This window comes from Hemicordylus capensis, chromosome 4 (assembly GCF_027244095.1).
Source record: "Hemicordylus capensis ecotype Gifberg chromosome 4, rHemCap1.1.pri, whole genome shotgun sequence".
NCBI classification, from domain to species: domain Eukaryota; kingdom Metazoa; phylum Chordata; class Lepidosauria; order Squamata; family Cordylidae; genus Hemicordylus; species Hemicordylus capensis.
This window is the reverse complement of record NC_069660.1, coordinates 133,451,889-133,475,522: the sequence shown is the minus strand read 5'-3', so window position 1 is coordinate 133,475,522 and position 23,634 is coordinate 133,451,889.

Here is a 23,634-nt window from a genome sequence, read left to right as displayed (position 1 = left end):
AAAAATGGCCACCATGCATGCTCAGATGACCTCTGCAAGGCCCTGGGCCATGGCAGGCCTTGCAGAGGCCATTTGAGCATGTGCGGCTGCAGACAAAATGGCCACCGTGCCGATTTACAGAGGCCCGAACACGCCAAAAAGGAAGGTTTTATGGGCCACGGCAGTGATAAACAAGGCCAGCAGGGGGAGGGAAACCTTCATGGACAACCCCCATGACCTTTAGGACCCACCCCCCAAAGGGGCTACAGGTACTAAAAAAAATTATTTAAATTTTTAAAAATTTGCGAACCCCCCAGGACTGGACTGAACTGGGAGGAGGGAGTTCGATGGGGGCCAGACTGAACTCGCCCAGTCAGGTTCGAGTGCAGCCCACACTCACCGGACTAGGCGGTTCCGTGCACAACTCTAGTTTGTGCTGTATCTGACAAGTTGCAGAAGACTTTTGCCATCCTCTTGACCCCGTTAGAGTATCCCAATGGTCCTTGGGGAAAATCTGCTCTGTAGATAATGGGGCCTTTTGATAACCAATCCACAAAACAAATATTTGTTATAGTGATGGTGGGTTACTATTCCAGGTGACCAGAAGTTTCATTTGCTGACAATATTACTAGGTGATCCAATTAATGGCTGCAGTTTTTGTGAGATAAGATCTTCCTAAAGAACTAGTGACTGACAATGGTAAACAGCTTACAACATTCAAAACAGAGCAAAATTTACATAACCATGGGATAACCCCTGCTAACTTGGCAAAGAGGCACCTTTTAATGTGGTGATTCTCTTTATTTGGCAGGGGGAGAGTAACTGGCCCAATCCACTCCCAGCACAGTAACTCCAGTGACTGTTGCTGGTGTCTATCTTATGTTTTTCTTTTAGATTGTGAACCCTTTGGGGACAGGAACCCATCTTATTTATGTATTATTTCTCTGTGTAAAACGCCCTGAGCCATTTTTGGAAGGGCAGTATAGAATTCGAATAAATAATAAAATAATAATAATAATAATTAATAAAAACACAAGACTATTACCTTGTACCATTCTGAAGGGAATTGTTTAGTGGAAAGAATGAACAGATTAGTTAAATAAAGTTTACAACTGGAAACTACACAATCCATGAAATTCTATTTGCTTATTACACTACTCCTCATTCCACTACAGGTAAAACACCTTCTGAACTGCTGAGAGGATGCAAAACTACCACCAACTTACCCAATGACAACAACTGATAGGGCTTTCCATGCCATCTCACCCTAAGGATGCAGAGATTTGTGACTGGGAGAAGCAACAAAAATACAAATTTTATGTGGATTAGAAACAGTATGTGAAACTGCAAACATTTCAGGTGGGAGAATTTGTTCAAGTACAGCTGCTTTCTAAAGTGAGAAAGTGATGTTTCCGATATTCTGGACCAAAACAAAAAATTGAAATCTGAGGAGATTCTGTCATATTAGATGACTGAAATAAACTGAACAAATCGCCCACATGCAAACATGCGCGAGCTACTTCCACCTACTTCCGGTCTGAAGAGCGGATGGGGTGGCAGGAAGGTAGGCTGCCACCCCGCAGGACCGGTTTTCAAGCAAGCGCTGGCGGCGGCGGGAAGCAGAGAGAGGGGTAAGTGCACACTCCCCTGCCCTTAAAGTTGTCCCACCGTGCCTTTGAACTGGCCCCCGCCAGTTCCGTGCACATCCCTACTAGGCACTGCTGAACCACCGGGCTCGCCCATGAGTCTGGTGGTTCTCATGACTGCTGGAAAGTGGTCTGGGCTCCCTTAGCCCACCTTCGAGTGGTTGTGAGAATAACCTTACTGACTATATTATACTAAGCGAAATTGACCAAGCTTTGGAGAATTAGATTGGTTAGAATACTGTTCCTGAGATAATCTGATAATCATGTATTTTGGTCTGTTGGGTTTTTCTTTTTTGGCAGAAATAAAAGATGGGCAACATTTGAATGGAGAAGCAGGTTTTTCCACTGACTGGAAACCTGGTTCCAACAACATTCTAGCTTCATGTAAATTATATGCATTATGGATTATTTACAGCATTGGCTCTTTGGCTCCCATATATGACCCTATTGTTACTTTTAACCATTCAATTACATAGAACTTGGCTAGTTTGGGGAACCAGCTGTGTTAATCCTCACACAGGCTGTGGTTAGCTAATGCCCAGCTGTCTTGCATAAGTGTCCTTGAACCATATTTTGGCATATTGGCTTCTTCAGAAAAAGAGATCCAAAATAATTACCCTTGTGGGCATGTACTAACAGCTGCCTTTTAAAAAACATTTTCCTAAAATGGTACAGAATTACTGGATTTTGCAGTCCTGAAAGCCATTGGAATACTGCTGATTGCTATATAACAATTTGCATTACAAGTTTTAGAAGGCTCCTTGGAACCAAGAGTAAGCAAGTTGGCTAGCTTTTACAGTCTACAGTTTGGCCTAGCTAGGCCTATCTCCAGGGCCTTTACTGTCTAAGTGTTCATCATGCTGCCAGAAATACTTATTTCCTTCAGTGGTCTCAAAGTTCCGAGTTATATACCTAGTTACGGAGTGCATTTTAAGATGCAATAAAAAATGCTGCTGTGAGGCCTTTCTAAACAAGCCTTTTCATTTCTTATCTGTACCTTGTATTCTGAAATTACATGTGTCATTGAAGAAATTGGCATCAAGTAAGAGCAGCTAATTGGACCTAGAGGTTCATGACACAATGTGATCTAGCATCCCCATATGTCAAAAATGACATTCTGTGTCAGCCTGAATACATTGATGCAAGCACACAAACGGACACAAGAACACACTACATCCTGCTTTTGCTCAGCTCTAAACCTCATGTAATTCAGTAACATGGAGAATGTAAAAAAATTTCTCAGCTTGTGATAAAAAATTTTCTCAGCTGGCTATAGGCTGGACATTTGGCCACTATTTCCCTTTTTAGGGTGGTGGTGCAATCGTCATCGTGTTCCAACCTACAAGGAATTCAAAAATTCCTTATTGCGGTGAGCAAGACAAGTGGCCTCAGCAAAAAGCTCTTGGGTATTTAACAGTGCAAAGGTGAGGGACCCACTTTTTTCAAAAGTCTCTCATTATACTATCTCTATATATAATTATCCTGGGTGTGCCTTGGAATGTGCATCCCAGCACCCAGCTGATTGGCTGGGCGGCGGACACGCCTGATTGGCTGAGGCACACTCAGGAGGATTGGTTGCCGCAGAAGCTGTGGGCCTGGCTGCAGAGGCCAGAGGTGGCGGCAGGCCCAGCCTGGATGCGGAGGCAAGGCCCAGGAGGGGGGAAAGAAAGTGGGGGGGGGCAGATGTGGCGGTGGGGAGGAGAGGTGGCTGGGCCCAGAAACGGATACTGGGACAGAAGGGGGGGGAGAGGTAACTGCTGGCCCCAAAGAGCACACAGATGCTCTGTGCATGGTCGGCTAGTATACATTATATTTAACATAAGCCAGCATCAGTTCTTAAGTTCCTCAGTTTTCATGTGAGTCTAGAAGCTTTATGTGTGTCCATTATATTTTTAAGTTCAATGATACAGATATAGTTACTTTTTGATTGGCATGCCTATATGTGTATACACACACACACACATATATATATATGAATGACAGTATAAGGGAGATGAGATACGCATTTCCACACTTCAAAGCTTTTTTCAGTGACCTTCTTTAATGCACAATTAAAATTTTAACTTTCAATTGCACATTAAAGGTCATTGAAAAAAGCTTGTGTGTGTGTGTGTGTGTATAACACATATATACACTAAGCTTTATTAAAGGTTTCTAAAGTGTTGTTTCAATTTCTCTTTCATTGCTACAACTTGAGAGACCGCTATCATTTCAAATTTATGGAGGGGAAAGTGAGTTTCAGACAATGGCCCCCATGATGTGCAAGACAAAGCTGGCATTCCTGCTGAGCTGACACTGCTGCGTACATGAAACAGCTTCAGCTTCAGGTTTTGCATGAAAGCAGAGTTATGCAACTACTTAAAACAAAACAGCACACCTGCAGTTCTTCAGGAGAGCCTACATTGTTTCAATTGTAAGTAACATTGCATACGTATGGGCACATTTTAAAAGTAATTGCTGGCATTGCACTGTTTTAAATAGCTATGCAACTGCTCTCTTGCGTAATACTGCCAGTGCTGGCTTCTATGTGCTGGCCAGTTCGGGACATGGGGGTTGCCTTGCACATCACGTGGGCAGGTGTGATACATAAAAGAAATACATAATAAACTGCACAGTGCCTGCAGCCTCCTTGTTGTCAGTATATCCCAAATATATAATATATCCCATTAGCTCAGATTCATACTCTCAGGACAGCTCCCATTTAAAACAATAAAACCATAGAAACATTAGGTTACAATTACTCAGGTAAAATAGCATCTCAGTATTTTAATTGTTTTATTTTCTGCTTTTGTAGGTAAAAAGCCTCAAAACACTCCTTGGTAACTCTCTGCTTTTGTCAAGAATGAAATTTAAAGGTAAACTTGTCAATGAGTACTCTAGTTTGGAGACTATTTTCATTATAAAACAATTAATTCCAGAACACCATCATTCTCCACATTTGTGTCTCCTAATTAAATTATAACTAAATTATAACAGGCTTGAAATGCGTTCCATGGATGTCTGAAACCTTAAACAAGTCACAGAACTGGAATGAGGGCACTGTTTGTGAAAAGGTTCATGAACAGATTATGATACAATGTTCTAAAGCTATTGATGCCTGATCACTTTGGGCCATATCCAAATCCAGCTCTGAGGTGTGTCCTTTCTGCCTGTTGCTGAAACTGGGAGAGGAACCAGATGAATGGAACTTGACTTGGACTTCCAAAAGGTTTTTGACAAAGTTTCTCACCAAAGGTCCTTGAGTAAACTTAGCAGTCATGGGATAAGAATATGGGTTCAATTGTGGATTGGTAACTGGTTGAAGGAGTAAGGAGTAAACGGGTTAGGAAGAAATAAACACGGTAGGAAGAAATGGACAGTTTTCACAATGGAGGGAAGTAAGAAGTGAAATCCACAACAGATTGTGAAGAGTGGCAAATGCATTTCAATGTAAACAAGTGTAGTGATGCATTTTGTAAAGATGCAAAGTGATGCAAAGTGTAAAGTTGGCAGAAAAAACCAAAGAAACAAAAACCCAACTTCACATATACACTGAATGGGTCTGAGTTGTCAGTGACTGAACAGGACAGAGATCTTGGGGTCATGGTGCACATCTCATTGAAGTGTCGACAGTGTGTGGCAGCTGTGAAAAAGGCAAATCCCATGCTAGGGTTCATTAGGAATGGGATCGAAAGTAAAAATGTTAATATTATAATGCACTTATACAAATCTATGGTATGGCCACATTTGGAATACTGTGTACAGTTCTGGTCACTGTATCTTAAGAAGACATTATAGAACTGGAAAAGGTGCCGGAGGGCAACCAAGATGATCAGGTGCCCGGATCACCTTCTTTATGAGGCAAGGCAACAACATCTGAGGCTTTTTGGTTTGGAAAAGAGGTGACTATGGGAAGACATTATAGAGGTGTAGGAGATTATGCATGGAGTAGAGAGAGTGATCAGAGAGAAATTTGTCTCCCTCTCTCACAACACTAGAACCAGGGGTCATCCCATGAAACTGAAGGCCAGGAAATTTAGGACCAACAAAAAGAAGTAATTTTTCACACAGCACATGTGTTTTTAAAGTACCCATATATTTCAATTCCTATACAGTAGTACAGCAATAATATAAAATATCTCCAAGCACGCATTGAAAGAAAACTGCATAAAATGTACATTCCTTGGGTGGTGGGTGGTGGGGAGAGAAGTATAAAATATTCATACATCAGTAATGATGCTGCATGAGCCTGTATGGGTTCAATAAAAGACTGAAAATCCTATATGGAGTTACATACAGAAACTCAGTATCCAATGCATAGGAAAATATTTTTCCATGGAGCATTTAATCCATCAAATTCTTTCCTTCCTTCTTGCTGGAAACAGAATAATAAACTGGATGTTGGCCTGAGTACGTAACTGGAAACATAAAGAGCAAGAAAAGGGAATTAAAGTCCCTTAGAGGAATGGTATATAAATGGATGGTTAAAACTGTCAGGGAAGACTTGGATCCATTACATGCAGAAATAACATATCCAAGCTAAATGGCATAAATTAGATTTACCAACATTGTCTATCTACATTTTTAATTTGTCCAATGCCTATGACTGGACAGCAGAGGCTCTCAAATTTTGCCATAGCAAGCCTCCTACAGCTAAGCAGCAAGCAGTTAGTGCTTCCTCAAGTATACCAAAAGCATGAAAAAACCCCTCTTCCAGTAGAACTGCTTGGCATTGGATCATGGAGATCAAGGTCAAAGGGAGAGAGCATAACATGGCAGGGGGAAATGCCAGGAAAGGTAAACATCTACTCAAGGAACAGTGAGGGGTTCCACACACAAAAATCAGGGTCGCAGGAACTGGAGGGAACCTCACACTTTACCTCGTAATCTGGTGGGTAAACACACCTTATACTTTGAGAATAAAAATTAGACAGAGGAAACTGAGGTTGTTCTCATGAGCAGCCATACCTGGGTAGGTCAGGGCTAGCCCAGGTAAGTCTAGTCATGAGAAGTGCTAGGATTGCTCCCGATCCCAATGTTTCACCCTTGGGTAGCCCTGATCCTAAACCCAGGCAGAAAGTGAGGTAAGAGGCAGAGGTAAAATATAACTACTACAAATATAACTGCTCCTACAAATATAAGTATTTGTTGTAGTAGTAGCACCACCACCACCAGCAGTAGTAGTAGAAGTAGTAGAGGTGTGTCTGCTACCTCACTCATTGGTCATTTGGGTGCTCGTGTTACCAGCAGCTGCTCCCGGGCTGCCAGCAGTTGCTCCTGGGCAGCCAGCAGCCATTTTGGCAATAGAGTCAGGGGCAGGAGTGGCTCAGCAGCAGGGAGGTTTCCTGATGCATTGTGGGATACCTCATGGCCAGCTTGCTTTCCCCCCACTCCCGGTCATCACTAGGCTTGCTGCAGCACCAGTCATGTGGGCTCATGAGTGGTGGAGGCCTGAAGAGACTTGAATCATCTGGGGGAAGGCAGTAGGATCCTGACTTCTCCCTAGCCTTCCCCATGTTGGTTGCATGAACAACCTTACTCTTTAGCAAATTGTTCTGCTATGTTTACAGTCTTGTGGACATATTTTTGGGTGGACAGAGAGAAGGGGAAGGTGTCAAAAATTGCTGCTTTCCTGCTGCACCGGTGCAGTTAGTAGGGAAGTTTTGTTAGGTTGCTGTCTTGTTGCATGGATGCATCCATGCTCCAAGGTTTGTGCACAGGTTTGGCCCTGAACTGGTTCAGCACCACAGGGAGGGGAATGGGGAGTGGGATCTTTTTTTAAAAGGAGATCAGGTCCTTACCTGCAGCTGACCTACTAACTGCACCAGTTCAACAGGGAAGCAGCACATTTTGACAACTTCCCCTTCTTTCTGTGCCACCCAAAATTATGGGCAACATTAGGAACTGGCTTTTACAGGAAGTGATTGTTTCCCCAGTTATTTTTTTGATTCAGCACTGCTGAGCTGATAGCTTTCTAATGCTCTAGTGATATCTGTACCTTGAAACAGTTTGTAGCCAAATTAGTTGAGATATCATTTTGAGTTGTGCCATCTTTTCTGAAAGGTGCATTATAATTTGTTTCCTTGGAAGGTATAAGAGTTCATGCATTAAGGCAGAATGCTAGATTAGCCTTTCTTTTCAGTGTTTATTTTTGACAGTTTTTCTTTGGGTGTGCTGAAGCAGGAAAAATATCAGATCTCATGCCAACGGAATCTTTTTTCAGCAAAGAGGTCAGTAGCCTGCCAGCCACTATGGAGTAACATCCTATCTTTAATTTTTTATCACCAAACTGTCTGCATTTTGTGACAATGCTGATCCAACCCACTTTATTTGCATTATTCACATTATTCATTCATTATTATGCACTTTATTTGTGTATTCAGTGAATGTGTATAGGGAAGGGGGCAGCATTATGGTGGAAAGTGGCCCTGTGCAAATATTCAGCTCTGAATATCCAAAGCTAAGTAATCCGCAGAGCCTCACTGGCACTGCACAGAGGTGGCCATTCCCACTGCTCACCTGCGCACAGTGCTGTGCTGCTTCCCACACTGGTGGAACCCTCTGAAGAGATATGGAGCCCTAGAGAACCCTAGTAACATCTGGGAAGGTGAACAGGGAGTTCTGGAGAAGATGCATTCCTTTTGTGCCTTCCCAGATGTCACTGGGCTCTCCACGGTTCCATTGCTCTTCAAGGGGCTCCACCAATGTGAGCACAGCATTATGTGCAGGCAAGCAGTGGAAATAGCTGCTGTGTAGTGCCCATGGGTTGTCTGGATTGTTCAGCTTTGGTGATTCAGAGCCAAATGTTTGCACAGGCCTAGTGGCAACCTCTGCCCTCTGGAATGAGCCTCCACAAGGCAGGGCTCCAACCATGGGAGGAGACACCTATGCATACATGTAATGGCAAGGCACATTACAGACTTGTTGTAAAACATGCATATGGTGGAAGCAGAGTCTGCTGCCCTCCCTCTTGGGGAGGGCACTTGACTCTACCTCTGAACAACTGAAAGGGGTACATGATGGCAATGTGTAGAAAGTTTAACTGTCCATGCAGCCTTAAAACTGCATCGCCCATGAGGTACTGTGACAATGAGCAAAAACATGAATGAAAACATGCAATATCTTCAATTATAGTGAGTAACTGATAATATTGAATGAATGGGCCTGAATGATTGGCATTGACATTGGGCACCAGATTTTCTGCAGATACTACTTCTTGGGATCATAACAAAGTAGTGGACAATGTCATTCCTCCAGGAAGTTTCACACATGCCTAATGGAACCATGGTTCAGTGGTAGAACATCTACTTTGCAAGCAGAAGGTTTAATCCCTGGCATCTCTCAGTAAGGCTGGGAAAGACCCCCTCTAGAATCCTGGAGAGTTGTTGACAGTCAATGTAGACAATATATTGATCTAGATGGACCAATGGTATGACTCAGAGTAAAGTAGCTTTCTATGTACTTTCATGGGGATGGCACCATAGCTCAGTGGTACAGAATCTAGTTTGCTAGGTTCAATCCCTAGGTTCAATCCCTGACATCTCCCACTAGGGCTAGAGAGACCTAGCCTGAAACCTTGAAAATGTGCTGCCAGTCAGTGCAGAGAATACTGAGCTAGATGGACCAATGGTCTGATTCACTATAAGGCAGTGTCCTCTGTTCCCCATGAATTTGTGAGGAAGGAGAATACTGTCTGGACAAAAAAGTCAGATGTATGTCAGCCTGTGAGTTAGCTTGTCACTGCAGCCCTATGCACTTTGCCTGGGAGTCATTTCAATTGAACACAGTAGGACAATCCTATGTTCGGCATGCATTTTACAGTTTTATTATTTTTATTATTATTTTTATTGAAGTGCACAAACATTGATTTTAAATTAATTGGTTATGTTTTTTAAAAAATTAGCACATAATTAAAAATAATCACAGTCAGGACTACCTTTTTGACATCTTTATACTAGCATGCTTTTGGTAGACAAAGAACCAGGAGCTAAAATAAATCAGGACAAAGAGTCAAGATACATTATGGTTTTTGTTTTTTAAAAGTGTTAATTTAATTCATTTCATTGGCACTGGTATGATAGATTTGATATGCCTACCACCTTTAGCAGAACTCACGCCTAGAAATGTTGGCTCCAGAACCCAGCACAATTAATTATCTGTATTTATTTTAACGTATAGTCAAGGGATGTTCATTCTATTTCACTGTTTTTGCTCATGGCAGTAGATACAGCTTGGAAAATGTGTATAAATTAATCAAATCAAAAGTGCTTTTATACCATTTGCTATAAATAGTATTATGACACAAAGCAGATATTTATTGCATAAGATTCGCTAATGTAAATAGGCCGTAGGTAATTCTATGTGGTGAGTTTACCCATATGCAAAGAAGTCTTTCCAAGATTTAATTTATGTGTAGAAGTTATTATAGCATAGTTTTAGGAAATGATCTATTGCAAATGTATCATTAATATCAATGTTGTCTGTGCCAATATATAAAACTGACAGTGTAAGAGAAGCGGTGAATCAGTCTATACCTAAATGATCTGATTAACAAAGTGCTGTCTCCAGGCATGGGCCTAAGAAATATGTAAGAATCTTGATCAAGTCTAGATATGATTGTGTCTTGTTCACTCAGACAGCCTTCTCTCCCCCTATGCAAATTCCTCACCCCACCCCCTTTTCTTGAAGAATCTATGGCTAGTGTTAGGAATGTAGAAAGCTGCTGTCTACTGAGTCAGACTATTGGTCCATTTAGCTCAGTATTTATAAATGGCAAAGGCTGGTGAAGTTTGAAGTTGGTGAGGCCAAGTTGGGTTTTTTGTCACGCCCCTACAACACAATCTATGGTGCAGCCACAATTGGAATACTACATACAGGTCTGGTCACTGTATCTTAAGAAGGAGATTGTAGAACTGGAAAAGGTGCAGAAGAGGGCAACCAAGATGATCAGGGGCCTGGACCTCCCCATATGATCTCAATAGGTGACAGGGTTCATGAAGAAGATGACATTATCTTAAATTCCTTGGACCCAAGCCGTTCAGGGCTTTATAGGTAATAACCAGTACTTTTTATTTTGCCCAGAAACTTATTGACAGCCAGTTTAGTTCTTTTAAATTGGTGTAACATGATCTCTTCAGGTAGCCCCAGAGACCAACCCAGCTGCTGCATTCTGAACCAACTGCAGTTTCTGGACTATGTGCAAAGGCAACCCAGTGTAGAGTCATTGCAGTAGTTAAGTCTGGATGTTACCAGCATATGCAATCTCCAGAAATGGAAGTAGCTGGTGTATCTGCTGAAGCTGATAAAATCACTCCTGAAAGCTGATAAAAAGCATTCATTTCAGCCTGAGAGACCAGGTAGAGCTTTTGGTCCAGAACTACTTCCAAACTATATACCAGCTCTTTCTATGGGAGCGTAACCCCATCCAGATCTACAGGTGAAACTCGGAAAATTAGAATATCGTGCAAAAGTCCATTAATTTCAGTAATGCAAATTAAAAGGTGAAACTGATATATGAGACAGACGCATTACATGCAAAGCGAGATAAGTCAAGCCTTAATTTGTTATAATTGTGATGATCATGGCGTACAGCTCATGAAAACCCTAAATCCACAATCCCAGAAAATTAGAATATTACATGGAACCAAGAAGACAAGGATTGAAGAATAGAACAATATCGGACCTCTGAAAAGTATAAGCATGCATTTGTATTCAGTACTTGGTTTGGGCCCCTTTTGCAGCAATTACTGCCTCAATGTGGCGTGGCATGGATGCTATCAGCCTGTGGCACTGATGAGGTATTATGGAAGAGCAGGATGCTTCATTAGCGGCCTTCAGCTCTTCTGCATTGTTTGGTCTCATGTCTCTCATCCTTCTCTTGGCAATGCCCCATAGATTCTCTATGGGGTCAGGTCAGGCGAGTTTGCTGGCCAATCAAGCACAGTACACTGTATACTTTTCAGAGGTCCGATATTGTTCTGTTCTTCAGTCCTTGTCTTATTGGTCCACTGTCAGCTCTGTTTATGGCCCCCTCCAGCGGATTTGGCCAGCTCTTTGGCCAGTTTTTGGCCTTCTCCCCTTGGCACATTGGCCATTTGGGAGGCTGCGCGCCTGCGCAATTGGACTCTGTGTGGCCCGGACTCAAACCGAACCGGGCCAGCCAGTTCCATGCACACCCCTATCTCCAGCTAAGATCTGGGAAGTCTCCTGGCAACAACTTGATGCCCTCTGAGCTTATAGAAAACAACTCAGCATAGTAGGCTCCAATTCTGGTTGCACTGTTTACATCCATAAGCACAGGCATATCCCTAAGGACTGGGGGCTTGCAGTCATAGTTCCCATCTTCAAAAAAGGCAGGAGGGACAATCCAGCCAAATATATGCCTATCAGTCTGCTCACCACAGTCAACAAACTCTATGCCAGTCATCTATACTGGAAACTAAGGGTCTGGCTGGAACAAAAACTCCTCCTGGTGGAGGAGCAGGCTGGATTCAGGGAGGGACGATCCACAATTGTACTTTTGTACTTCAGCATCTAATCGAAAAATACTTCACTATCAACTTAGTCTCTCTGTATACAGCCTTCATCTTTTGTATGCAGTCTGTATGCAGCTCTTTTTGACTTCATCTCACAATCTACACTATGGGAAAAACTGGACGCCTCCTTAATTTACTGACACCTGCTATTTCTTATTCATAATTTGCATGATGACACATCCCTGAAAATTAGATGCAACACCCAAGGACACTTATCTAATGCCACCCCAACCCATAAAGGTGTCAAACAAGGTTGCATCTCCCTGTTCAACTTCTATATAAATGATATGGTGGGCCACCTAAACAACCCAGACTTCCACCCTCCAAATCTGGCAAAGAAACATGTTTCCACTCTGCTCTATGCTGATAATGATGACACAGAAATCCTCTCAAGGACCCCCACAGGACTCAAATGAACACTCAGGGTCCTCACCCAATATGGCAAGGAAGACCTCCTGGAAATCAATTATCCTAAAACCAAAATCATGGTCTTTGCTAAGGACACACTCCTTGCATATAAATGGGAATGCCATTGGCCAGATCTCATGCTTCTAGTACCTGGGGATGATCTTCCACGCTTCTGAGACTATGAAGACCCATGGCAGCTATGTTGCCCAAAATGCCCAGAGCAGCGCTGCTGCCATCCTAAAATTATTTCGATAGGAGGTCAATACATACCCTTAATATAATAAAAATAGCTTTTAAGCTATTTATTATTGTTGTTGTTGTTGTTGCTGTTGTTGTTGTTAATTACATTTATAAACCACCCCATCCAGAGGCTCTGGGCGGTGTACAACAACTTTTTTAAAAGACATAAAACCCACAATTCAAACATAATGCTAAAAACAATATAAAAACAATTCAAAAATGATTAAAACAATTTTAAACTAAGTTGATGGCACAACTTATATATGGTGCTTAGCTAGGTCCCTTTTCCAAATTTGCCCCTCTTGAACTCATCCAATCCAAATTCCTAAAAGCAGCACTGCAAGTCCCCCATTGTGTCTCTAATGCCAGTCTACGATTGGAAGCAGTACTGGTGAAAGTGGAGGCCAGAGTCTCACTATCCATACTCAACTACTTGCTGAGATTATCCCTCCTCCCAACAGGCCTAGCCCCCTTAGCATTGGTGGATGGCTTCCAATCCACATGGAAGTGATTTCTACCTATGAAATTATCCTCAGTTAGACTCTACCCTTCCAACCTGCTTTCCCTTGGTTACAAGCGGACCGGAACACTTATCAAACAGTGCATAATACTTTTACTATCTCAGTTTATCTTTTAATATTTTATAGACATTGTTTTACTGATTCTAGCATTGCAGCATTTTTATTGTATGTAACTTTTAACAGCATCCTATCGATTTTAGCCCTACTGTGACTGTATAGGTCTCATGCTACTGTTTTAGCAATTTTACAGTTCCTCTACCGCTCTTTATAGTCACTCAAGATTTTAGCCTTACAGCAATCTTATTGTAATTTTATAGTAACCTCACAGTTTTTATGCTAGTAGGCACAGACTCTATCATTTTAACTGCTTTTAATTGCTTTCAATGCCACCTGTTACATGCTCCTTTTACTTTATGCTGGTCTAAGACCTTAATAAGATTTGGTTTATGCTGGTATAAGACCTTAAAGATTGACTAATTGAAAATGAAGGCCTACTAGCCTAGGCCTACTTAACTTGAATTCCATCCACTGGAGTCACTGGCCCTTCTGCTGTGTCTGGAAACAGCAAAGCAATGGAGAGGGAATATTCTGGTCTTTAAAACTGTGCCTCTTCTTTCCAATATGCCAACTAATCTCTGTGTGCATTGCCCAGCCCTCACAGTGGAAAGTTTATTAATCAGAGAGAAGTTGTATCTGAAGCGTTATCCAAGGGAGTTGCCCTGCCCAAGATTACTTTATGCCATTGTGTTTTATGTGATTGGCTGAATATTCTGGTTTGCTGAAAATTTCTATTGGCTGATCATTTGCCAACTCAGCAGGGTCCATGGGACATTTCCTGCCAAGAGGGGCCCAAGACAAGAGAAGCCAGTTTGGCCCTCCCTGTTTTGAGAAAACTGAAGCAAGGAAACCTTGTCATGCGATCTGTAATCTGAAGGTCCCTTCCTTTGCCAGAAAGAGCCTAGACCTATGATTCAGACATGAGAGAAGCAGACTACTTGGAATGTGGAGAATATGGATATATCTAATAACTCTTATCCTTTGTGTTTCAGAAAATGAAGTAACAGCTGAACCTAAGCTTCATAACTAAGCTCTGGCCAGGCAAAGCTAATGAGGAATATTGGTAATCAATAACTCTTACACTTGGCATTGTACTTTTAAAACTAGGTTTGTTTGGTAGTTATTGATAGAACCTAATTGATATTATTGAAACCACAGCATTTGAGACTTGCTTCAGATGTCACAGTAAGCCCACTTTGTAGCCTGGCTGTTAGCCAAGGTTAAGGGAGCAAGCGCTCTCTTAACCCGGGCGATGGGATTGTGTGTTCACTGTGTTCACTGCAGTTATGTTTAATCCCAGAAGACACAGAGACAGGCGCCTAGAGTGCTAGTCTCCTGGGGGAATCCCTCAATGCATTGCACATGTTGCGTGGTGCATTGTGGGATCTCCAAAGGCTGGGATGCGTCATTCCAGCCTTTGGAGCTCCACACTGCAGGCACACAGTGCAGATCATCTGGGAGCATGGTCTGTGCTCCCAGCAACATGGAACTGGTCATCGGGAGGTGGGGGGAGATGAATTTAACAAGCCTTCTGCCTGCCTGCCCGCCGCCTCACCGTCCAGATCGTGTGAACTAAATCTATTTTGTGGTTTTCTTTCTGTCCTTTAAAATTAGTGAAAATGAGTCAAGCTGTGACTGAATCCTCAAATGTAGCATGGCATCCTGACTACACATCAGTTTCTAGTTTGTTCAAGGCAGATGTTGTACCGTGGTGTGTTACGCATCTTTCTTTTCAGAGGCTGGATATGGATCGAAATGTGGAATAGTCTCTTGCACATGCACAGCAACATTCATTCCAACATCTCAGTCTTTAATGAAAATATTGCATTAGGATGGGCAGCTTGCGAATAGGCATATTTCTGTTTTGTTATATGCTGATGATATGGCAATTTTATCTCAAACACCAATTGGCTTGAAATGTGCTCTCAGTCTTTTATCAAAATTTTGTACTCAAGAGGCTATTGAGATCAATTATAAAAAAACCAAAATCATAGTTTTTGCAAAACGGCCCAGACAGCATAACTGGTCTATTAATGGTCATAGGATAGCCCAAGTCAACTCTTTTAAATATCTAGGAGTGATATTTCATGTTGGAAGTGAAGGACTATGCGCTATCTCTTGTCTCAGTGACATAGGAGGACAGACTAGTGAGTCAGAGGGCTAGAGGGTCAAGACACTGGTAATCTCTTCTCTGCTACTCTGACACTATCCCTGTGAAATGTAGATTGCTAATCTCAGGGACTTACTTACTTCCTGCCACTTCCTCTTCCCTTTCTCTTCCCTTCCTTCTACCTTGCAACATGCAAGCTCCTCTCCCCTGCACCATGTGTGCAGAGATGCAGAATCTATCTGCATCCAGCTAGATAAATAGATTAGAGATTCTATCTCCTCACTTTCCTATCTAGAATGTTCTCTAATAAAAACTAGGGATGTGCACGGTCCGGCCCAGTCCAGACCGGCACCGACGGGGGGCCCTTTCTTTTAGGGCGGGAGGGCTTGTTTACCCCTCCCGCCTCTTCGGCCCCCTCCAGCGCCCGTATTTAACTTAAAAGCAGGGCGCTGGAAACCAGCCGCCCCCGCCGCCGCTACCACCGCCCCCCCCCGTGCAGATTCACGATTAAGGTTGCCCCTGCTGTCGCCCGCCCGCCCGCCCGCCAGCCAGCCAGCCAGCCCTCCCTCCCAGCTGCCCGCCCGCCCGAGTGTTTCCTTACCCAATGCTTGAAGTAAACGAGAGGAGCTACCGAACGGAGCTCCTCTCATTAGCAAGGCCTCCAGAAGACTGAAGGCGCTGTGCACGCGCGCGCATGCGCGCGCCGCAAAGGACGCCGGAGGCCCGGTCTACCCGCCGGGAAAAGGCCGGGTAGGCCGGGCCTCCGATCACCGGAGGCCCGGTATACCCTGCCGGGCCGGGTAGACCGGGCCTCCGGCGATCGGAGGCCCGGTCTACCCGGCCCTTTCCCAGCGGGTAGACCGGGCCTCCGATTGCCGGAGGCCCGGTCTACCCGGCCCGGCAGGGTAGACTGGGCCTCCGGCGATCGGAGGCCCGGTCTACCCGGCCTTTTCCCGGCGGGTAGACCGGGCCTCCGGTGTCCTTTGCGGTGCGCGCATGCGCGCGCGCGCGCAAAGCGCCTTCAGTCTTCTGGAGGCCTTGCTAACAAGAGGAGCTCCGTTCAGTAGCTCCTCTCGTTTACTTCAAGCATTGGGTAAGGAAACACTCGGGCGGGCGGGCAGCTGGGAGGGAGGGCTGGCTGGCGGGCTGGCAGGCGGGCGGGCGACGGCAGGGGTAACCTTAATCGTGAATCTGCACGGGGGGCGGCGGTAGCGGCGGTGGGGGCGGCTGGTTTCCAGCGCCCCACTTTTAATTTAAATACAGGCGCTGGAGGGGGCCGAAGAGGCGGGAGGGGTAAACAAGCCCTCCCGCCCTTAAAGTCATACCCCCCACCCGGACCCGAACCACCAAGAGCCGAACCGGTCCGGCAGTTCGGCCATTCCTTAGAATGGCCGCCGGACCGGTTCGGACTCACCACTAATAAATACTAATTATATTGATTTGAAACTATGAACCGGCTCCAAGCTATTTTACTCTTAGCATACACGCATGCCTGACCAAATTCCACTGTGTTGTGCCTCTGTGCACTCTGCTATAATGAAAAAGGGTTTCTCCTACCAGAGAGAATTCCCAACAGATTATGGGAGCCCAGTATTTTGAGCTGTGTGTACTGCAACTAAAGAGTTAAGTCTGTTCCAGGAGATCCAGTGATATCTAGCCGTGGACACTTTGAATTGCTAATCTACAGCAGCTGCCCTTTTTACGGAGCACAGTGAGGATGGCTACTTATTTTATTATTGATTGATTGATTTGATTTGATTTGTATACCGCCCTTCCAAAATGGCTCAGAGCAGTTTACAATTAAAACAAATCACTAAAACAGTAAAGAGCTAAAACAAATTTAAAAACAATATAACAATTAACAATTTAAAAACATGTTAAAACAACAATTAAACAATTAGAGTGATTAAAAACCCCGACATCGGGTTTTGAATTTTAAAATAAACCAGATATTAAAACCCCCAAAATTTAGGAAGCTGAGAAAGCTTGGGTGAAAAGATGGGTTTTCAGGTGTTTTTTGAAAATTGCCAGAGATGGGGAGGATCGTATCTCAGCAGGGAGCACATTCCACAATCTCGGGGCAGCGACTGAGAAGGCCCGTCTCTGTGTCTCCACCAAACGAGTTGTTGGTAACTGGAGACGGAAACTCCTCAGATGACCTCTTCAGATGATGGGTGGTGGGGCTCATAATGAAGAAGATGCTCTGTTAGATACCCAGGGCCTAAGACGTTCAGCGCTTTGTAAGTTTTAACTAGCACTTTGTATTATAAATTATAACTAACAGTTTGTATAACTAGCACTTTGTAGCACTGGCTGCCAATAGGGAACCTAGTGGCAGCCAGTGTAACTCCATCAGTAAAGGAGTAACATGGTCTCTCCGAGATGACCCAGAGACCAACCTGGCTGCCGCATTCTGAACCAACTGAAGTTTCCGGACTATGTACAAAGGCAGGCCCACATAGAGCGCATTACAGAAGTCAAGTCTGAAGGTTACCAACAAATGTACCACAGCTTTGAGGTCATTGATCTTGAGAAACAGGCGCAGCTGGCGTATCAGCCGGAGCTGATAGAAAGCACCCCTGGCCACTGCCCCAACCTGAGAAACCAGGGAAGGGTGTGAATCCAGAAGTACTCCCAGACTGTGAACCTGTTCCTTTTGGAGAAGTGTGACACCATCTAGAACAGGCAGATCAAAATCATCTCTAGAGTTCTGACCCTGCACAATAAGTACCTCCATCTTATCTGGATTCAGCTTCAGTTTATTCTCCCTCATCCAGCCCATTACTGCTTCCAGACAGGCATTTAGGGAGGATATGCCTGAAGAAGTTGACATGGAGAAGTAGATCTGGGTCTCATCAGCGTACTGGTAACACCCAGCTCCAAATCCCCTCCCAGCGGTTTCATGTAGATAGCAATAGCAATAGCAATAGCAATAGCAATAGCACTTACATTTATATACCGCTCTATAGCTGGAAGCTCTCTAAGCGGTTTACAATGATTTAGCATATTGCCCCCAACATTCTGGGTACTCATTTTACCGACCTCGGAAGGATGGAAGGCTGAGTCAACCTTGAGCCCCTGGTCAGGATCGAACTTGTAACCTTCTGGTTCCAGGGCGGCAGTTTTACTGTTAAAAAGCATTGGAGAAAGTACAGAGCCTTGGGGGACACCATACTCAAGCTCAGGTTTTGAAGAGCAACAGTCTCCAATTGACACCATCTGGAATCTATCCAAGAGGTAGGAGTGGAATCACTGTAAAACAGTGTCTCCCACCCCCAACACTCTCAGACATTCCAGAAGGATACTATGATCAATAGTATCAAAAGCCGCCAAGAGATCCAAAAGGACCAACAGAGTCGCACTTCCTCTGTCAATTCCCAATTGGAGATCATCCATCAGGTTGACCAAAACAGTCTCCACCCCATAGCCCGCCCAAAAACCAGTTTGAAATGGGTCTAGATAATCAGTTTCCTCCAAGACTGCCTGAACCGCCTACATATCTAGAAGGAAAGCTCAGACTGACAATCCTGAATCCAGACAATTACTTGGAATGGAGAACTCAACTGAGGCTTGCATTATGAGCTGAAGGACTACAGAAAGTCACTGAAGAAGATGCCCCCACAGATGGAAACACAGCTGCGGAGAAAACTGCCAAAGAGACTTGGGAGAGGAACGATGCAAAGGCGCAAGCTCTGATTGCAGCTTCTGTGAGTAGACAATATCTTTCTACCATATGTGATCTTGAGACCTCAAAGGAAATGCTAAGCAAGCTAGATTCCTTGCATATGAAAAAGGGGTGGGCATACACCTTTAACTTGAGAAAGAAAATGCAGAATCTCCAGTATAAAGACGGGGATTGTTTTGCCACACATGTAGCATTGCTGCAAGACTTTTTTGCTGAATTTAAAGCTGCAAAGGAGGAATTTACAGAGAATCAGAAGCTGGAAGCTCTGTTCCTAAGCATGCCCCCCAGCTATAGCAATATAATCAGCCAATTGGAAACCCACATCGTTCTAACCTTTGAGAGAACTGTGGAAACTATCTCTGCTGAAGCAAGCAGAAGACAAGTTTTGAACTCTCAATATGAAGGTGAATTGGCAAATAACTTTGCTCTTAAGGCAACAATTGGCCATTCCAGAGGAAACCCAAGGTGGGGAGGGAATGCTACAAGAGGAAACCACATGGGGCCCCCACATTTAGATACAAAGAGGTCTGGCTCCATTGCCAAGAGAACTCAGTCCAGAGAGAGAGGTCACATGACCTCCAGCAGAGAGACTGCTCTTGGAATGAGGCCAACTGGGACTAATGCCTTTAGATGTTTTCTGTGTAACCAATTTGGCCACAAGGTGGCAAACTGTCCCAAGAATCAGACAAGGAAAGCTGACTTTACAGAAAGAGATTCAAATAAGAATTTCAGTGTTTCCCTGATGCAAGGCGATGAAAAATTTATTCTGGACACTGGTTCTATGGTTCATATCTCAAATTGTTTAGATTTCTATACTGAACTGTTTGATATTCCTGAAGAGATTGTTCATTTGGGCAATAATACTACAATTAAAGCAAAGAAGAAAGGCGAAGGAATTTTGTATTGCAAATTACTGGATGGATCTGTTAAGCCATTTTTTTCTTAAAGATGTTTTGTATATCCCTGACTTCTCAAGCTCCTTGATTTCAATTTCCAAGCTAGAGAAACAAGGCTGTGAACTGTATATTAGAAATGGACAATGTGTTGTTACCCAGAATGGAGAAGGTTGCCTTGTAGGCTCTGAATGCAAAGGCCTGTACAATGTGCAGGGGCAACCTGTGTCAAAGACAGACAGAAAAAGACCAGCCTGAGCCAAACCTGAAGCACACCGGCCCAATGAAGTGAACCTTGCTCAGTCATGCTTGCATAAAAACTGCTTGCAACTGTGGCATAGATGCCTAGGACACAGGAGCTATGAGTCAATCCAGAACATGAAGGAAAGGGGATTAGCTGATGGCATTGATTTTGTACCATGTGGCATTGTGACTAACTGTGTTTGTTGTCTTGAGTCCAAAGCAGTTAACAAGCCATTTCCTAAGCAGAGTGAAAGGAAGACCAGAAGACCCCTGGAGCTGATCCACAGTGATATATCTGGACCACTACTAGCAACCATAGGTAATTTCAGATATTTTCTAACATTCATCGATGATTACTTACAATACACAATTGTTTTTCTACTAAAGGAGAAATCACAGATGCTTGAGAAACTCCAGGACCAGGTGGCCATGGCAAGCAACAAATCTGAGCAGAAGCCAAAGATCCTGCACACAGACAATGGAGGAGAGCATATGTCCTGTGCTACACAGCAGTTCCTAGGAGAACGTGGAATCGTGCATCAAACCAAGGTAGCTTCTAACCCATCGCAGAATGAGTTGTCAGAGAACAGAACTCTCCTGGATATGGTAAGATGCATGCTTCCTGATGCACACCTCCCACAGAAACTCTGGGGAGAAGGCATCATGACTGCTACATACATACAAAACAGAATGCACACAAAGCCTGTAGGAACAACACCATATGAACTTTGGCATGGTCATAAGCCGTCCATGACGCATTTGCATGTCTTTGGAAGCACAGCTTATTCATATATCCCAAAGGAAAAAAGGACTTAGTTAGGGGCTAGGGCCACAAAAGGGATTTTTGTAGGCTAATCAGCACAATCCAAAGGCTACAGAATTCTGGATCCTGACACCAACAAGATAACCATCAGCAGATCAGTGTATTTTGATGAGAATGAAAGAGCTACGTCTTCAGATGGCACCTACACAGAAGCAAGCAACTAGACCAAACACCCTGATGACTGGATTATGCTTCCTGATCTCAGCAGAATTGAAGAGGAGGAGACAGCAGATCCAGATCCAACCACGCTCAACACAGAGACCCCCAGCGATCCACCAGACACACCTGAAATAATGGAAGGGACCACAGAGGGTAAGGTGAGGCGATCAACAAGCTCAAACAGAGGTGTTCCAGCCTCAAGACTGTCCTACCTCGCAAGAATGGCGGAACAACCAGAACCCTCTTCATGGGAGGAAATATCCCAGCTACCACAACCAGAAGCCCAGAAGTGGAAACAAGCTGCAATTGAAGAGCTTGAGGTTCTACAGAAAAACAATACCTGGACTTCTACTAAATTACCTCAAGAGAGGAAAGTTATAGGCTGCAAATGGGTTTTCAGACTCAAACATGATGCTGATGGTGAGATTCAGAGCTACAAAGCCAGATTAGTAGCGAAAGGATATTCACAGAAATATGGAGAAGACTATGATGAAACATTTGCACCAGTAGTCAAACACACCACAGTAAGGACTCTGTTAAGTATTGCAGCTAGCAAAGGAATGCAAGTTGAACACCTAGACGTGGAAACTGCATTCTTGCATGGCGAACTAGAAGAGCATATTTACATGCAACAACCACTAGGTTTCTTAGAGAAAGGCAAGGAGGATTTTGTATGCAAACTGCAAAAGAGTATTTATGGTTTAAAACAGGCTGCCAGAGCATGGAACACAAAACTAAATGATATGCTGCTTCAAGCAAACTTCAAAAGAAGTGAAGCTGATCCCTGCCTGTACACGAAATTCAGAGATGGCAAATGGACTTACATTTTGGCATATGTTGATGATTTGATTCTTGCCTATGAAAATCCAGATGACAGCAAGGAAATAGTGCATCATCTGAACAGAGATATGGAAGTCAAGCAACCTGGCAACATTGCACACTACTTGGGCATTCAAGTACAAAGAGAGAAAGATGGAAGTTTCCTCATCAACCAAAAACAGAAAATTAAAGACCTGATAAACCTGCTCAGACTGGAAGATGTGAATCCTACACCAACTCCAATGGAAGTGAACTACATAAAGCAAGAAGATCAAACTGAGCCACTATCTGACAACCATAGACATCGTGAAACATTGGGTAAACTTCTATACATTAGTACACTCACTAGGCCAGATATTAGTACAGCAGTTGGCTTACTTTGCAGAAAGACTGCATCACCAACAGTCAAGGACTGGAATGCAATTAAGAGACTTGCTAAGTACCTAAAGGGTACTGCACACTTTAAGCTTAAGCTACCAGCTAACACTGAACCAAAAATAGAAGCATACGTAGATGCAGACTGGGGTGGAGACCTAACAGAAAGGAAATCCACCAGCGGTCACATAATTTCCTATGGAGATGGAGCCATAAGCTGGTCAAGCACCAAGCAAGACATAACAGCAACATCAACCACTGAAGCAGAATATGTATCAGCTGCACAGGGCTGTCACGAGATACAGTGCCTGTGTCAGCTACTGAAAGATCTAGGTATAGATGTACCACAGCCCATACCGTTGTATGAAGACAACCAAAGCTGCATTCAACTCTCCAAACAAGAAGATGTAAAGAGGCATACCAAGCATATTGATGTGAAGTACCATGTAGTGAGAAGTCTGCAAAAGGATGGACTAATCAAGCTGATCTACTGCCCAACAAATGAAATGCTTGCAGATCTACTCACTAAGCCACTACCAAGACCCTGCTTTGAAAAGCTGAGAGAGAAAATGAATCTTGTGAACTGAGTCATGAGACATTGAGAGGGGGTGTTGGAAGTGAAGGACTATGCACTGTCTCTTGTCTCAGTGAAGTAGGAGGACAGACTAATGAGTCAGAGGGCTAGAGGGTCAAGACATTGGTCATTAGGGATGAGCGAAACATTCTGTCCTCGAAACGATTTGTGCCTGAAAATGGCCATTTGGGGTGATTTGTCAACAGAACAAATCACTTGATCGCATTTCCAAAACTATTTGTCCCCGAAACAAATCACCCCTGATTCGGTGCCGAAGTTTTTGTAGTTTCAGGACTCCATTTTGTGACTATCTCTGAGTCTCTCTCTGCTTTCTGTTTCCTTGCCATCTCTTTAAATTGCCCATGCGTCCAGCCTTCCAGTGTTGCACTTAGGCATGATCTGACCAGCTGATGACTCCCTCTCTTTGTTTCCCATTGGCTGTTCTCCCTCTTGCCACTCTTTGCTGACCCCACATTGGCCAGGGGGAGGGGCAAGGCTGGGTGGGAGTTCACAGAGAGCTTTTCAAGTTGCCATTCTGCCTTTCTGTTTCAATGCACAGCAGGAGCGGAGTGCAGGGTCTGGGGTTGC